Genomic DNA, 16,618 nt, shown 5'->3' on the forward strand with positions numbered 1-16,618 from the left:
GTAAAAATGTTGATTTTCATCACTGAAGGCTGTGATGCCTCTGCACCACTTATGTCCCACTACAGGTCTCTGCATAGGAACAAGGTGATTTTCACCTTTTGTTCTCTATTTACACTTCCTTCATCTTGGTCATATGGAAATCAGATTAGTCTGGTTTTAGTCAGTTTCATTTTGTGATGCACATTCACTAATACAGTGCTGTGGTGTGCTGGTTGCAAACATGGTATGGGGATATTTAAAAACCTCTTTCTCCCCCAAAAGATGTTTCCACTGAGGGGAAGAAACAATTTTCATTAAAATGTGTCTGGCCTTATTAGAATTTATAAATATTACATTTTTAAGTTGCTTAGTATAATGACTCTGGTCCCGATTTGGGATACCTTAGGGCCTTCCAAATAGAAATACCGAACAGCAATATATGTTGGTTCTAAATTACTTTACAATGTCTGTTTAACATTTTTCCATTAAATTGGGCCTGTTTGCTTCTGGGGAATTTCTGAGACATCTGAGTGCCATATTGTCCCCTTCTGTGGAGAAGTCCAGGAACAAATTCCACAGGTAACTCTAGCTTGTCTACATGGGGAGCTTATCCCAGTATAAGGCAGGGTGTGAATATAAAGTGTAAGTCTCCAGGCAGACATTCCTATTCGCATTCACAAGTGCCTTTTTCAGTTTAGTTTAGGTTGTTTTGGTTCAAGCTAAACTGAAAAAATAGAACTCTCTTAAACTGGACTAAAATGTCTACACAGGGAGTTATGTTGGTATAACTATAATGGTATAATTGTACCAGTTAAACTGGTAAAACTTTCCCATGTAGATAAGCCCTAGCTAGTGGTGCAGTTATGTCAGATGTAAACAGACACCTAATTTTTGGGGAGTGATGGCAGAATTTAATCTGAATGAGAAGCATTCAAGCAACCAATTCAAATTAAATATGACATGCCCACCCCTGCCTTCATAACAAATGTTCCTCTTTCTGAGGATCTGAAAATGTCCTTTTAACTTTTCACATCATTCATTGTCATTTTTGTTCATCTCCCCAATTTTTGGTACCAGGGCATGGACCGTGGGATTTCTCTGTCTGTAGGGAACTGGAAGGTCCAAAATGCCCAGGCTCAGGTTTGTTCTAATGGTATTTCCAGCCCAGCTGGAACCAGGAAACATTGCGGAAATCCTGTGTCCTTGGAAGAATCCTGGTCTGGCTTTGCAAACCTGAGAGGTTGGCAAAGCACCCAAACTTATCCAAACAGAACCTCTAACCTTTTAGGTTCAGCTGCCACTACCATCATATAAGTAGCTACAGAGACACTGTTTTTGAAGTAAGACTCAAGATCAAAGGGAGCTGAGGTGGTCTCATGTCCAGAGCAGGGCTGAGAGTCAACACTCCCAGACTCTATTTCCAGCTCTGCCACCCCTCGACTGTGTGAGAGTAAGTCACGGCCTCTCTTAGTGACTCAGTTTCCCCACCAGCAAAATGAGAATACATACCTACCTTTGTCATATCTTCCAGATATTTATATAAAAGGTGTTATATGAATGCAAAATAATCATTATCTTCACAACTGCATGGCTACCGATAACTAGTTACTACTATGGTCATTGGGGATTTTGTGGCAACACCAGGAATAGAACTCAGAGCCTCCTAATACAACAGCGTAGACCCCTACCATTTGAGCTAAAGGAAAACTGCATTAGCCGTTAGTAGTATAGGATCTATAATACAGCTGAGCTGGTCTATCCAGTACAGAGTAATTCTGACAGACACTCATTGTTTCCTTGTTACTCCCCCACTGGTCTGTCTGTATCCATCTGTTGTCTCGTCTTATACTTCTATTGTCAGCTCTTTGGGGCACAGACTGTCCTTGTGTTCTGGACTTGTACAGCATCTAGCACGCTGGGTCCTGGTCCATGATGGGCTGCGTGACAGAGTACTGAGAACCAGCAGCTGAAGCACACAGGTCACTGAAAACCCAATTCATTTCTCCAGGAGCTCCTGATTGAAGGAAGGGTGGTTAGTTAGATCAGCCTGACCTGGGGAGAGCTAAGGAAAGAATTAGCCCGTTAGCCGAAGAATAGAAAAAGCACACAGGAAGGCCACGCAGGAGAGAGAGGCTAGCAGTCTCTGGCAAAAAGTAATGATGATTGTAGGACTCTGTAAATAGAATTGCTGCACGGGACTGTGAGAGGGGAGTGGTTGGTAAAACACAGATAAAGTACCCAGCAGCAGTTACAAACCAGAGGTGTCAGAGCTATTTGTGCAAGAAGACAGGAGTGGAGAGCTCTGGCTCCTGGGTATTACGATAATACAAATCAAATATAATAATAATTAGTCAGTTTATTCTAGATGTGATCCTACAAGGTGCTGAGTGCTCTGGCCCCTGTCCAGCAAGGCACTTACGCAGCTGTTTAACTTCCAGCACATCTTAAGAGCTTTGCTGGATCAGGCCTGGCAGCATCATTTAACACAAGTGGGTTTGTGATCACGTCTACAGCGATTAGGATGTTGTGGTATCAGTGCAGGATACCCAGACTGTAGATGTTATGATTACCAGAAGTGACCTCCTTAAATTAAGAGACTTTCAAGGCTAGAAGGGACCACTATAAGAGATCCTAACCCAGTGGCTCCCACATCGTGCCTATCACTTCTGCTTGAGCTAGCACTGATCTTTTTAGAAAGACATCCAATTTTCGTGCAAAGATTTCAGCTGATGGAAAATCCATCATCGCATCCCTAGGTAAGTTATTCCAAAGGTTAACTCCCTCACTGTTAAAAAAGTGCATCTTATCTCTTGCTTTCATTTGGCTAGCTTCAGCTTCTGGCCATTGGAGCTCGTTCTGCCTTCGTCTGCTAGATGAAAAACGTCCTTTAGTATCAGAAATTTTCTTCTCATTTAGATACTGGGATCAAGTCAGCTCTTAATCTTCATTTTGTTAAACTTTTATTTCTCAAGACAAATTTCACACGCACATTTTCCAGACCTCAGATTCTTCTTGTTGCTCTTTTCAGAACCCTTTCCAATTTATCAACATTCTTTATGAATTCTGAACACCAGAAGTGAACACAATATTCCAGTAATGGTCTCACTTAGACAGCGGTAATAACACTTCTCTCCTCCTTCCCTCCCCCCCGCTTATGCATTCATGTTAACAGCCATCTGGAATTTATAGGTAGTCAGAGATTTGATTACTTTGTAAAGAAGAAATGTCCTTCTTTCATCCCACTGTCCCAGGTGCATTTCAGATGCTCTGAGGCAGGGAGTTCCCCTCCTGTCTCCTATTACCAGAGTTCCTTTTATGTCTGTTTTTAGTGCCACTGGGTGCATTAACCATTGCTGGCTCTTTGCAAGGCCTGTGACACTCATAAAGTGATCTCTCTGGGGAAGGCAGCCATACTGAAAGAAGAAAGATGTAAACCACAAGCCACAGAACTGTTTTCTGGAGTATTTGATCTTTAAGCAGGACAATCAGCACAAGGGCAGCAGAAGGGTGAGAAGGGGGAGCACCCATAGTGAACAGAGTTTCCTGTAGTGGTGTGTTCAGGATGTGTAACTCTTGTCTGCTCTTCCTGAATGCAAGCAAAAGATCATTACAAATAAAGCAGCACTGTGATCTCTGCAGACCTTTCTCTTCGATCTCTCTCCATCCAACTTTAGTTTTCCTCCTTTCAGAAAACAGTGGAAAGCTCTATAAGCCATTCACCTTCTGCAGGCTTTAGTACCAGAGTTTTGCAAGGGCTGCTCAGTCCTGTTTGCCATGGGAGCTGCAAACAGTCAGCATGTAACTTTGGTTTCAGACCAGGCTGTCGCTGTTGATGTATGTACACATGTAGTCACCAGCTAAACTCATGCTCTTCTGCTCCAGGCCTCTACAGCTAGAGGTAAAGAAGAGTTTTGATTATCTGTCAGCAGTACTGGGGCTCATAACAATATCCCCTTTTTAAATCCTCTTACTAATGTGGATCATTTCCTCACGTAATTATGAGCATAACGTCACAAGTGATGAGCACATTAAAAATGGATAGATCAGGGGTGGCCAACCTATGGCTCCGGAGCCACATGTCGCTCTTCAGACGTTAATATGCAGCTCCTTGTATAGGCACCGAGTCCAGGGCTGGAGCTACAGGTGCCAACTTTCCAGTTGCTCACTGCTCAACCCCTGGCTCTGCCAAACGCCCTGCCCCTCTTCCATGCCTTCCCGTCCCCTCCCCTGAACCTGCCGTGCCATCACTCCTCCCCCCTGCCCAGAGCCTCCTGCATGCCACAAAACAGCTGATTGGGAGGTGCAGGGAGGGAGGGGGAGGCGCTGATCAGTGGGGCTGCCGGTGGGCGGGAGGCACTGGGGCAGGAAAGAGCTGATGAGGGGCTGCTGACATATTACTGTGGCTCTTTGGCAATGTACATTGGTAAATTCTGGCTCCTTTTCAGGCTCAGGCTGGCCACCCCTGAGATAGATGAACAGTGTTTCTACAGAGGAAATGAGGCTTGTGATTACTAGATTGAACTGGCATAGGGTGGTAATGTTACTCCACACCCCCAGTTCATATAAATTCCTGTACATGAAAGTTGCCAACAAAGACGTCTGTAGGTATATTAGAGACAGATTGAAATCATGTTGAAATGCAGAAACTGGATGACATTTTTGGAAGGACAGAGTGGGCGAAAGAGAATGTTTTTGATTCAGTATAGGCATTATATCCAAAATAGTTGGAATGGCTACCACAAGGTGTCACCTTGGAGCTAATTAATAACTGCTTTAAAGTACCAACTGGTATAACAGAGTTCTGGGGAACAGCTAGATTAAAAAAAAATGCATTGCAGGTAGTTTCACTGAGAATTAAGCAGCAATAGACACTTGATTCTAGAGGATTCCCACCATGCTGAATATTCACAATCTGCTGCATGGACATGAAAACACTGAGATGTTTAAGAGTTTGGTTTACACAATCTTTTAACTTTTGCTTGAGAATTAACTGTTTCAATAAACTGAACTTGAATGTAAAGCCCCAAAGTGTTAATTAAGGAATTTCTTTTGAGTGAAAGGGGCCATTCTTGAATTCATGCTGTCAAGAGGGCAGACGCTTGCAATTTTGCTACAAAGGCAGCTATCCCCAGAGCATCAGAAAACAGAAGTAGCTGACAGATCTGAATAGTTCTGTCTGCTTTACTGGGACAGCTGAATTAGGTTCTGATGAATAACTTCATAATTCTCTATGTTTAATTGACTTAATTGTAAACATTGGACAGTGCTTTATGGCTCAGATGTTAGCAGAATACACATTGGGGTATGTGGAAAAGGTGTAAAGTTTTGAGTTTGTGGTAAAAACAATAAGGAGTCCTTGTGGCACCTTAGAGACTAACACATTTATTTGGGCATAAGCTTTCGTGGGATAGAACCCGCTTCATCAGATGCATGGAGTGGAAAATACAGTAGCAGGTAGATATATACACAGTACATGAAAAGATAGGAGTTGCCTTACCAAGTGGTGACTGTTTTGTTTTGTTTTTTTAGCTAGAGAAACTCAAAAGAAAAATGGGGAAAATAAGATAAAAATTAAAAAAAAGAGAGTGCTTTAAAAATGTCTCCTCTGCAAAAGTTAGTAAAGATTTTTCCATTAAACTGACAGAGAAAAGTCAATCAAAAATTTGTGCAAAATTTGGAGAATAAATTTAGTTACTAAAACATGAAACAGACTCGAATCATGCTTTAAGTGTAAATCTCAACTCAACTTGAACAATGGAGTTGCTACTGATACTTCCATTATGAATGTGAATCAAATTTTGTTTAGACTAAATTAGAAAGAGGAGACTGTAGAATCAATGACAATACACAGAGAAAATATCATATACCGTAGCCAGAACTGGCGCATTGCAATAGTTAAGGTTGTCTGACACTTCCTATTCTGAGATGCTTTTTAAGTTGCTCATAACTTTGCCAAACTTGAACTGTTTAGGCTGAAATTTTATGTTGTTTATGCATCAAAAGCAATTAACTGAATCCCAGGATAGGTAAGTCTCCATTAAACTGTAATTAAGTGACATTTGTTGAGAGACTAGTCCTGCAGAAGTCATTCAAAAAAGAATGAAGAGATGAAGAGGTTTTTGGAGTCAGCTCTTCCTTTGGTTTAGATGAGTGTGTATGTTTATAATATTTTGCCTTTCCATCTGAGAACATCAAATCACTTTATGGACATTAATTAATTAAAACTTACCACTCATTGTGAAGTTCTCATAATTCCCATTTATCAGACGGGGAAACTGAGGCACAGAGGGCCAAATTTGTCCCTGGTATAATTCCAGTGAAGGCAATGGAGGCAAGACTGGGAGAGAGCTACTCTTCACAGCATCATGTCCCCACAACCCAAACAGATTTTTACAGTGCAAGCTAGTACAGACTCTGTACTCCCTTCTCTTCATGTGTCATTATATAATGTCTGCATCTGTAACTTTCACTCCATGTGAAAGTTACAGATGCAGATTACAAAGGTTCAGATTACAAAGGATGAATATAGGCAAATAGCACAGGAATGCAGGGGCAAGATTAGAAAGGCAAAGGCACAAAATGAGCTCAAACTAGCTATGGCAATAAAGAGAAACAAGAAGACTTTTTATCAATACATTAGAAGCAAGAGGAAGACCAAGGACAGAGTAGGCCCACTGCTCAGTGAGGAGGGAGAAACAGTAACGGGAAACTTGGAAATGGCAGAGATGCTTAATGACTTCTTTGTTTCGGTCTTCACTGAGAAGTCTGAAGGAATGTCTAACGTAGTGAATGCTTATGGGAAGAGGGTAGGTTTAGAAGATAAAATAATAAAAGAGCAAGTTAAAAATCAGTTAGAAAAGTTAGATGCCTGCAAGTCACCAGGGCCTGATGAAATGCATCCTAGAATACTCAAGGAGTTAATAGAGGAGGTATCTGAGCCTCTAGCTATTATCTTTGGAAAGTCATGGGTGACGGGAGAGATTCCAGAAGACTGGAAAAGGGCAAATATAGTGCCCATCTCTAAAAAGGGAAATAAAAACAACCCAGGAAACTACAGACCAGTTAGTTTAACTTTTGTGCCAGGGAAGATAATGGAGCAAGTAATTAAAGAAATCATCTGCAAACACTTGGAAGGTGGTAAGGTGATAGGGAATAGCCAGCATGGATTTGTAAAGAACAAATCGTGTCAAACCAATCTGACAGCTTTCTTTGATAGGATAACGAGCCTTGTGGATAAGGGAGAAGCGGTGGATGTGGTATACCTAGACTTTAGTAAGGCATTTGATACGGTCTTGGATGATATCCTAACGATAAACTAGGCAAATACAATTTAGATGGGGCTACTATAAAGTGGGTGCATAACTAGCTGGATAACCCTACTCAAAGAGTAGTTATTAATGGCTCCCAATCCTGCTGGAAAGGTATAACAAGTGGGGTTCCGCAGGGGTCTGTTTTGGGACCGGCTCTGTTCAATATCTTCATCAATGACTTAGATGTTGGCATAGAAAATACGCTTATTAAGTTTGCAGACGATACCAAACTGGGAGGGATTGCAACTGCTTTGGAGGACAGGGTCAAAATTCAAAATGATCTGGACAAATTGGAGAAATGGTCTGAGGTAAACTGGATGAAGTTCAATAAAGACAAACGCAAAGTGCTCCACTTAGGAAGGAACAATCAGTTTCACACATATAGGATGGGAAGAGACTGTCTAGGAAGGAGTATGGCAGAAAGAGATCTAGGGGTCATAGTGGGCCACAAGCTAAATATGAGTCAACAGTGTGATACTGTTGCAAAAAAAGCAAACATGATTCTGGGATGCATTAACAGGTGTGTTGTAAACAAGACAGGAGAAGTCATTCTTCTGCTCTACTCTGCGCTGGTTAGGCCTCAACTGGAGTATTGTGTCCAGTTCTGGGCACCGCATTTCAAGACAGATGTGGAGAAATTGGAGAGGGTCCAGAGAAGAGCAACAAGAATGATTAAAGGTCTTAAAAACATGACCTATGAAGGAAGGCTGAAAGAATTGGGTTTATTTAGTTTGGAAAAGAGAAGACTTAGAGGGGACATGATAGCATTTTTCAGGTATCTAAAAGGGTGTCATCAGGAGGAGGGAGAAAACTTGTTCACCTTAGCCTCTAAGGATAGAACAAGAAGCAATGGGCTTAAACTGCAGCAAGGGAGATGTAGGTTGGACATTAGGAAAAAGTTCCTAAATGTCAGAGTAGTTAAACACTGGAATAAATTGCCTAGGGAGGTTGTGGAATCTCCATCTCTGGAGATATTTAAGAGTAAGTTAGATAAATGTCTATCAGGGATGGTCTAGACAGTATTTGGTCCTGCCATGAGGGCAGGGGACTGGACTCGATGACCTCTCAAAGTCCCTACCAGTCCTAGAGTCTATGAATCTATATGAAGAAGTGAGGTTTTTTACCCACAAAAGCTTATGCCCAAATAAATCTGTTAGTGTTTAAGGTGCCATCGGACTCCTTGTTGTTTCTGTATTCCTCTGTGCATGTTTCCCTCTGTGCACAAAATGTCCACTTCCAGGCTGATATTTGCTATCAGGCAAAATTTCTTCCCTTGCTTTATGTGTCTGACTCCTCCCAAAATGCTGAAATCATGACATCCTCCTGAGAGGATGGTTGATATGTGACCTAATACATCTTCTCCTCTATTTTCTATGTAATTTCTGTTGCTACATCTGTTTATTTGTTTGAGCACTAGGTGTCACCGTAACTTTATACTCGGGTCAGGATACACGGTAGGAGTAAATATCCTCAAACACGAGCATCTAAATTTTGCTCACATAATGGAACCATGTTGACAATTTTCCAGAAGATCAACTAACTTGTGTAAAATGGATGAGGCTACAGGTATTCTGATATTTAAAGTAGAGGTATGGCCCTATGGAGACAACTGGTCCTGGCATGCAGAGCTTTGTCTCAATCTGATCAGAGGTGCGGCCCATAAAGATGACAGATACCAGCAAGGCATCACAATACTTCTGGCTTAAATGCCTCCGCTTGTGCCTTTAGTAGTTGTCTGCAACAAGGATAACAGCCTGCTACCTGCTCATGGCACAGGGAACTCTTGAATTGAACTAGTAGAGAGAGTTTTTGGGAGCTGAATGATCAGAGTTCCATCTGCATTGATCACTGTGGTATCTGTAACAAAGTAACCAGGGGTGATTTACCAGAAGATGCCCCAGCGGGGATGTGAACTAGTAGGAACCGTTATTACCACTTGGGGCCATGTTGTCTGGGGAGGAATATGTAATAACCATGTATAATGTAGCGTGTGTCCCCTGGGATTATAACAACTCACTGATTGCTAACACTCATTTAGCACAGGTGCTACTCAGGCTTGTGCGTTTGGTGCTGACTGTCACAGGACTGAGCCCTGCAGACAACCCTGGGTACTTGGCCATGGTCAGTTACACTGGTAATCCAAGCAGAAGGCTTCCTGGTTGTCTGAGGCAGAGTGCATCAGGCCCCCCGCCGGTCAGGCCCTGTATCCCTCTGTGCCCTCCCCACCACAGACCCTGTCGCCCCCTGTGCCCCCCCACAGGTCAGGCCCTGTCTTCCTCTGTGCCGCCCCCGCACAGACCCTGTCGCCCCCGGTGCTCCCCCAGGTCAGGTCCTGACTCCCTCTGTGCCGCCCTCGCACAGACCCTGTCGCCCCCGGTGCCCCCCCAGGTCAGGTCCTGTCTCCCCCTGTGCCCTCCCCACCACAGACCCTGTCGCCCCCTGTGCCCCCCCCAGGTCAGGTCCTGTATCCCTCTGTGCCCTCCCCACCACAGACCCTGTCGCCCCCGGTGCCCCCCCAGGTCAGGTCCTGTCTCCCCCTGTGCCCTCCCCACCACAGACCCTGTCGCCCCCGGTGCCCCCCCAGGTCAGGTCCTGTATCCCTCTGTGCCCTCCCCACCACAGACCCTGTCGCCCCCTGTGCCCCCCCCAGGTCAGGCCCTGTCTCCCTCTGTGCCGCCCCCGCACAGACCCTGTCACCCCCTGTGCCCCCCCCAGGTCAGGTCCTGTCTCCCCCTGTGCCCCCCCCCCACAGACCCTGTCACCCCCTGAGCCCCCTCCCCACAGGTCAGGCCCTGTCTCCCTCTGTGCCACCCCCGCACGGACCCTGTGTCCCCCTGTGCCTCCCCCGCAGGGAGCCTGTCTCCCTCTGTGCCCCCCCCCACAGACCCTGTGTCCCCGTGCCCCCCCGCACTGATCCTGTGTCCCCCTGTGCCCCCCCTGCACGAATTCTGTCTCCCTCTGTGCCCCCCCTGCACGAATTCTGTCTCCCTCTGTGCCCCCCTCGCACACAGCCTGGCTGCCCCCGTGCCCCCCCGCACAGACCCTGTGTCCCCCTGTGCCCCCCCGCACGAATCCTGTCTCCCTCTGTGCCCCCCCGCACAGACCCTGTGTCCCCGCACACAGCCTGGCTGCCCCTGTGCCCCCCCGCACAGACCCTTTGTCCCCCTGTGCCCCCCCGCACGAATCCTGTCTCCCTCTGTGCCCCTCCCGCACAGACCCTGTGTCCCCGCACACAGCCTGGCTGCCCCGTGCCCCCCCCGCACAGACCCTGTGTCCCCCTTTGCCCCCTCCCGCGCACACAGCCTGGCTGCCCCGTGCCCCCCCGCGTGAATCCTGTCTCCCTCTGTGCCCCCTCCCCGCACAGACCCTGTGTCCCCGCACACAGCCTGGCTGCCCCGTGCCCCCCCGCACGAATCCTGTCTCCCCTGTGCCCCCCCGCACAGACCCTGTGTCCTCCCCCCGCACGGAGCCTGGCTGCCCCTGTGCCCCCCCTGGCCCTTAGAACTGGGCGGCGCAGTGCATTCTGGGTGCTGTTCGCACCACGGCTCCAGACCAGGCTCTCGCCCATTACCCCTCCCACGCCATTGATGCACTAGCCCTGTTGACAGCTTCACGCTCACTCGCCTCATAAATAATTTATAACTGGCTATTATACCTGTCAATCACCGCTATACTCACTCTTATTGGACAATCCTTTATTTACACCCCGCCTTCAACTGCTGGCCAATCGGTTTGAGGCGCCCCTAGCAACGCCCCCTCCATTCCCGCCCACTCAGTCCCTTCCCTTACTTCCTAGTGGGTCCGGCCGTTGCCGGAGCTTTGTTGCATTTCATTCTGGACGGCCGAGATGTCTGTCAATCAAATAATTTTGGCCAACCATAAGGGGGAATCTTTGATTGGTCGAGCTGGGCTGTCCATCAAGCATCCAGCGGTGCCGATTGGAGGCAGTGGTTTGGGCGTTCTTCGTTCGGGGCCGCCCCTGTGTTGGGGCCTGAGTGGCTCAGTCGCAGGCGGGCCCGCGGTGGCGCTGAGGCGAGGGGGGCTGGGCCGGAGCGAGGCGCTGGGCGGGTAGAGGCGGGGGCGCAGCGGCCCCTCCCCTTGGGCCCGGCTGGTGCGGGGCTCGCCCCACATGGCCCCCCCTCGCTTGCGGCGGGGGCCACAGACCCTCCCCTGGGCGCGGAGGGGCCGGTGCGGGACGCGGCTATGAGAGACCTCGCGGCGCGCGGGCCCTGCTGCCGCTCGGGCCTGGCTGCAGGTGAGAGCGCGGGCGGGGAGCTGCCGCTGGTGTCCGTCAGTGCTGCTGCGGGGGGCCGCGGGCGGGGCGGGCTGGAGGGCGCGGGGGGGCACTGGGGGAGGTCCTGGAGCAGGAGGGAGCCGCTTGGCGAGGGGGGATCGAGGGGTCGGGGAAGAGCAGTCTGTCGGGGGGGGAGGGGGTCGGGGGAAGAGCGGCCGGTCGGCGGGGGGAAGGGGGTCGGGGGAAGAGCAGCCTGGCGGGGGTCGGGGGAAGAGCAGCCTGTCAGGGGGCGGGGGGAGGGGGCAGGGGGAAGAGCAGCCTGTCAGGGGGCGGGGGGAAGAGCAGCCTGTCAGGGGGCGGGGGGGGCAGGGGGAAGAGCAGGCGGTCGGGGGAGGAGCAGCCTGTCGGGGGGCGGGGGGGAAGGGAGTCGGGGGAAGAGCAGCCTGGCGGGGGGAAGGGGGAAGAGCAGCCTGGCGGGGGGCTGGGGGGGTCAGGGGAAGAGCAGCCTGTCCGCGGGCGGGGGGGGGCAGGGGGAAGAGCAGGTTGTCGGGAGGGAGGGGGTCGGGGGAAGAACAGCCTGTCCGCGGGCGGGGGGGGCAGGGGGAAGAGCAGCCTGTCGGGGGGCGGGGGAAGAGCAGCTTGTCAGTGTGTTTGGAGGGGCGGGGGTGAGAAGGGGGTCCAGCTTGTCACAGGGTCGGGTGGGGAGCAGTGGGTCCGGGACAGCACCTTGTCTTGCTGCCCCACAGGTTATTTTGCAGTCTGCTGCCTAGAACCATAATATTGGGCTTGGTTACACAGGTGCAAGTGGGTCTGTTTGCCTTGAGATATTTGGAGGAAAGGTGCTATTAAAGTCCATAGCATTACAGTGGAAGCTTCTTAAGCAGCCACCTAAGGTACAAACACAAATCCAGTCACTCTGGTAGGGGGAGGATTCATTGGAGCCATACTTGTTACCAGGGCATGTTGATACTTTTGAGTTATCCCTTCAATGCCAGGAAGGCCATGCTTGGTGTGGGTTTGATTGTTAGTATTCCTTTCTGTGGCACACCACCGTTGTCACCAAACTTGTGTTAATGACAGACTCGGCCATGCAGATGTATGTTTATATTTTTTATGATTTTCAGATGAAAGATGCTTTTTAAATTTAAGCGATACTTCTTAGTATATGCCATTCCAGTTACTGTGGAACTTTTTAAGTGCTCAGCTGAATACTGAGTCTTGTGAGTTGAAACAATTGCAGTTATTATTTGATGGAATTGTTTTTGTATCTTATCGTGAGGTCTCTGAGAGACTTTTATTTGTATTTTTTGTATGGTAAGAGATTGAAACTTCTAACCATTATTTAGGTTAATATATAAACTGTTATTTAAAAATGAGCTTTACATATCCTCTGAAGTAGTAATAATTTTTCATAGTCTGAGATCAGAATTATAGCATCTCACTCAATCTGCAGATCAGTACATTTATAATCTGCACATGGAATGATGCATTGGAATTTATAACTTTAGAAAAGTGTTTTATGGGAAGGTCTGACATGGCAGTGGATGTTCCATAAACATTTTTACCAAGTCTTTTTGGCTTGAAAACGTGTGTATTGTTGTATAATCTACTAGGTCAATAAAAGGTGTGTGATTGCTGTCTGGCCCTTACCGCCTGGCCACAGACATCTGCTGTATAATTCTATCTGCACTGTTTTGTTCTGGCTTAATGTAAACAGCTGCATATAAAACATGATTAGCTTGTACTGCAGATCTTTGTGACATTGTTCAACACTTGATGGAAAGTGTATACTGTCTTTTTAAATTCACTGGGCTAAGCCATTCTTGTGCCAGTACATCACCTGTTTCTACTCTGAAGGATTGGGTGGGGGAGGGGGGGAGAGATGAGGATGGATATTTCTTGCTTCAGTGTATAATATAGAGAAGCACATGGCAAAAATGAAATTATCCAAAATTGAAAGTGTACAGTGCCTGTAACTTAAAACATTATCCTTTAATAATAATAATAATAATGAAAAGGTTTAACTATTACAAGATCCACTGCATTGAAACATGTATGTTTATAATTGTGGCTCTTTATGCAAGTGATTTCACAAATATTTGTGATAGGTCACAAAGCTAGAGGGGCTCTTCCCTCAAGCATGCAATCAGAAAAGAACAACAAACAGTTATGATCTATTAGCTTATTTGATTCCTTTTTTGTATTATTCCTGTAATCCAGACCTTTGCATAATGAAAGAGTATTATTACAGGCCACAGTTTTTTGCAAATGAATGCAAAAATGACTCTCTTCTGGGTGGGAAAAACAGTCAATATTTGTGTAGAGCTTTGAAAATGTAAATTATGTAAGCTGACCTCTGTTCTGACCTTCACACTCTCTTCAAATTTTAATATATTATAAAAAAGGAACTAACAAAATGCATATGTAGCAATAAGTATATCTCATGATCAGTCACTTGTACCCCTCCCACTTCACCCCCATCTGTTGTCTAGTCTCCTTGTTTCAGAGTGAAACAAAAGCTCATGCTCAAATAAATTTTAGTCTCTAAGGTGCCACAAGTACTCCTGCTCTTTTAGCCTCCTTGTGTTATGTCTGATGACTTTTTTATTGCACACCTACCATGCTAAATAAACAATGTTATATATTGTTATTGTTATAGTTGTTGTAAATAGTTGATATGCAGAACTTTTGTGATCTCTGTAGTCACAAGGTAAATAACTAAACTGCCTGTGCTTTTCAAGGCACTCTTTTTATATATTTTAGCTCTGTGAGTTTTTATAAATTGACATATAAAAGCCAAGTCTGCATTATGTGACATGAAGTAAAATCATGTGTTGTTTCAGCCAGGTTCTTATTTTCTGTATGGCTGAAATGTTTGGAGAGATTTTAACCTTCTGTTTATGCTCTGTAAATTGAAAAATAAAAGTTAAAATGACTATCCCTCATGAATGAGAGTAACCTAACAGACCACCTGTTTCTCTTCTCTTTTTACACTCAAGGATACATACATCTCTTCATTTTATCTTTCCCAGCACTTCTTTATCTTTTGTTCCTTCCTTTGTTGGGCTAGATTCTTCATTGCCTTATGGCCTGTTTGCATTGGTAAAGGGGCTGCAAAGTACCTGAATGCTGCTTCCTATTCCGTAAGAATACTCCAAATGCAGAGGGGGATAGCCCCCAGTGAAAGGGTGGGAAGGGATATGACCAGTGCATTCCTAGCCTTGAATATTAGGTGTCTTGACCTCCAGGGCATTATTTAGGGCTACCCTAACCTGCGTTGTGCCTAGGCAAGCCCCAGCAACTCCAGAATCCAGGAGACAAAAGCCACTTCCTCTCAGTACTGCTCTGACCTCTGTACTGCTCTGTGCTGGGGTGGACAAACTGGGGTCATTATGCCTTCTAGACAACTCACGTTTCCTGTCTCTCAAAAGGGATATGTACCTTGTCTGAAATGGATCATTTAAATATAGCAACCATGTGTTGTAACCAAGCTAAAGCAAATCATGTATCTGTCTTTAGCCTGCTTAGCATTGGGTCTTGTGTGTGTTACAAAGTGGAACTGTAACAACTAGGTTAGGAGACTAGCAGGTGGTTCAGGTCCCTTAATATGGTTACCTTTAAATTAAATGGACCCTAGAAGTTATTGGCAGAACACTAAGGACATAAGTTAGTATTTCAGGCTTATTATTGAATTTATATTTCCTGAATGAGTGTTAGATGCTTAAAAATGTTTGTGACCATTGTATTTGGGCTTGAATCCAAGGTTCTTTGTAGGGGGTTAATGACCAGTCAGTCACTTTTTCTGAATTCAAACTTGGCTGGATTCACAAATTAGGTGAGAGATTTGTTTCAGCTCAGCCTCTTTGGGCGGTGTATTGGCATCACAACTACCACACAGTTTAGCCAACTGACAGTCTCTGGACCAGTAGAGCAGCGGTAATGCAGGTCACTTCTGAGGAACTTGGGGTCTTTTTGTGGAAAGCATACGTTAAGATAGCACTGTCTAGAGTTAGAAAGTTGCTCTTTCAGGAACAACAAAGATCAGAGATATTTAATATGAATATAACATTAAAAATCCAGGATTTAGCATTTGTTTGTAGCTCAATATCCTGAGTTTATCAGGGCCTAATGTCTGATGGCCTTTAGAGCTAAATAGTGTGTATATTTGCACTTCAATGGTTTTACACTGTTTTGAAAATAGAACTAATTCTCACAGCCCCATATGAAGGAATAAGGTAGATATCATCATCATTTTACTGATTTGGGGGTGGGGAAAAAGAGAAAGCAGTTAAGTTACTTGTTGAAACGGCACATGAAGTTGATGACCATGCAAGGATTATCACTCTTGAGCTCTTAGCTTCTAGTTTCATGCTGAATCCACTCACTATACAAGCTTCTGTAGCTGTGCAGTCAGGGGCAGCCTATGGAAAATCATTGACACTGGAGCAACGTTCTGAGTTCCTGATGTTAAATCTACCATATTTCCGTGTTTGATATGCAATTAATTATGGTTTACTAATAGATGTGTCCTAATATTGTGGACCAATGTTTGAGCTACATGTGGTGATACATAGGGAAGTCACTGCTAAACCTTTGCAAAGGTAGTTGTGCCTGTGTTCCCATAGCTAAGGACTCTGCTGCAAAACAAGAAGTAGATGGGAATGACTGTACATAACCTTGTCATCTGGGGTGACTAGAGAAGAAATGTTCTTGGACTGTCTGACCTAGGAATTTATATTGTATTAGAATGCATTAACTAACGTGATGTATAACATTCAGTGTAGACAAGTGCTGTTGGGTTAAATGTGACAGCTCTTGTCTACATTATGTATTTTAAGTCATGTCAGCTAACCCAGTGTAATTTCCTAGTGTAGAAGAGTTCTATAGATCCCAGTCTATTTCCCGTTACAGATCCCCATTGATTTCAGTGGGAGTTGGGTAAGGCCTTAGTGCTGTACAAACTTTGACTGATTTCCTCCCACACCTGGTGAAACGGCCAATACTATCTCCATTTTACATACTGAGAAAATCAGACATAGAGAATGACTGTCATAGAGGGAGTCATTGGGAATAGAATTCTGGAATTCCAGGTTCT

The 16,618-nt window shown here is 45.8% G+C and overlaps 1 protein-coding gene across 3 annotated transcripts in view; it reads left to right on the plus strand.

Annotated features, from left to right (window-relative positions):
• Positions 1–11,442: 11,442 nt before the first annotated feature.
• TESK2 (testis associated actin remodelling kinase 2) overlaps positions 11,443–16,618 on the plus strand; it is a 115,346-nt gene continuing 110,170 nt past the window's right edge. For 2 of the 3 annotated variants that reach the window (XM_030572589.1, XM_030572592.1), the window contains exon 1: positions 11,443–11,544. The gene's annotated coding sequence lies outside the window, so the exon portion shown is untranslated. Of the gene's footprint in view, positions 11,545–12,319; positions 12,417–16,618 lie in introns of those variants that run through there. The other variant, XM_030572590.1, reaches the window with a different exon arrangement.

Source organism: Gopherus evgoodei, chromosome 8 (assembly GCF_007399415.2).
Source record: "Gopherus evgoodei ecotype Sinaloan lineage chromosome 8, rGopEvg1_v1.p, whole genome shotgun sequence".
Taxonomy (NCBI): domain Eukaryota; kingdom Metazoa; phylum Chordata; order Testudines; family Testudinidae; genus Gopherus; species Gopherus evgoodei.